We start from the raw sequence: 1901 nt of genomic DNA, 5'->3' as shown, positions 1-1901 counted from the left end.
TACTTACTTCAATGACAATGAATATTCTGAAATTTTGGACAATGTAGCGAGCAAAGAAGTGTTTTTCCAGTTACCTGAAAAACTTAGGATCTACCTCAAGTGGCCCACTTCACAGATTTCCGAGTTTGATTTGGGAAATGCGCGAGCTTGAAAGGATGGATGAGGACCCCTGCAAGTATGCCAACAAACTCAAACCTGGTGCATCTCATGGCTCTTCAGACCCTAAGGATTACATATTTGGCCTAACCGAGGATGAAATTGTGAGATATTTGGAACTGGCTGATCTATATCATGGCTTCACTCTGTTGAGATGTGGATCCTCAAAACTGTACCCGTATTTGATGAAACGAGTTGATGTTTTCCCTCAAATGCTCATAGATCTTCCTTTCCATTCATTGTTACAGGGAGGTACCGGAAGGTGGTGAAAGAACCCATTACCTGCACCAGTGTTTGTATTTTGGGCATTCTGCAAGAGGTGGACGGTGGAAATGCCAAGATCCCATCATTACCATTTTTAGATGGTACTACAGGCTCCTGAGGCGACGCTTAGCTAAATGCCCACCAGTAGTGCAAGAAGCCTATGAACAGTATGTGAAGAAGAAATTTCAAGAAGATGGGCTTGATAACAGCAATGAAATGAGAGTTTCAGTTGGGGATCCATCAGATACTAGTGGCCTACAAGCCATGCCTCCTGTTGAGTCCAGTTCTACATCATACCAGGCTGATTCCCTTTGGAACCTTCAGATCCAAGCACAGAGAAATCATCGGCCTCCTACAAAGGAGGTGACACAGTTTTTGTCGGAAGAGAGGGAAAGGTCCTGAAAGCTGTGGTTTGTGACCCCACAGAAAAAAAGAGTCAAAGTGGCAGTGAATGCCAAAGAACGTCCTGTTTTAATGGAAATTTCTAACCTTCATGACCCAGTGCCCCAAGTATTGAGAGGATTGACATTTGCTATTTCTGGGCGACTGAATGACAAAGACAAAACCGGGGTCACTAATGCTGAACAGCTAAGGCCAGTGATTTTTCGCAACAGAGGAAAGGTGTTTGACAAGGACATTTCAAAAGTCTGTGATGCCAGCTTCATCATGCTCACATCACAAAAGGAATTGGACGAGGACATAAAAAAAATAAACAAGGCAATTATACATGTGTATCGCTACAAGTGGCCAATACTTTCGAAAACTTTGTTCTTCATGCCGACAAAGAAAAAGTCTTGCCCGAGATCCAGCAACATAAGTTAAATTTAACAAACTTAGACAATGCCCCTGCCAGCTCTTTACTGCAAGTCAAACCTGTGAGACAAAGTGAACTGCTTCGCAGTAACAAAAGAAGTGCACATAGGGACTTGAAGAAAGTGTTGCGTATGAAGCGCAAGTTAGAACAACTAGAAGAATCCAACTGCGTACCACAGAGGGAACCAAAACGAGCTGCAAATGGGTATATTGTGTTTTTGAAGCAGATGTATGCCTAGTTTGCCCAAGATTACCCTGACAAAAACTTAAAGGAAATTAATTTCATGCTAGCACAAAAGTGGAAGTCTATGAGTGAGGAGGAGAGGGCAGAATTTGCAGAAATTGGCACCTCTGAATTTCAGCAAAAGAAGGAAGAATGGGGCAAAGTATTGGTAACTAGAAGCACTGAACATTCAACACATCAAGGAACTTTAGCCTTCTTGCGCACAATATGACATTGTATTACGTTGGGTGGTCACTTTCTGGAAACAGAAAACAACAGGAATGTGTCAAACTGTAGCCTAACAAACAGTATTTAACTAGAAAACAAAGCAGTTATTTACAAATTTTGTGACAAATTTTGTGACTACAGACATGCGAGCACTTGCAGAATTTTGGCCTTGTGTGTGATTCTCTTATGCCTTATCCTTCAAATGTGAAACTACTGT

This window comes from Montipora foliosa, chromosome 11 (genome assembly GCF_036669935.1).
Source record: "Montipora foliosa isolate CH-2021 chromosome 11, ASM3666993v2, whole genome shotgun sequence".
Taxonomy (NCBI): Eukaryota; Metazoa; Cnidaria; class Anthozoa; order Scleractinia; family Acroporidae; genus Montipora; species Montipora foliosa.
The sequence above is the reverse complement of the archived record's forward strand: the minus strand, read 5'-3'. Positions refer to the sequence as shown.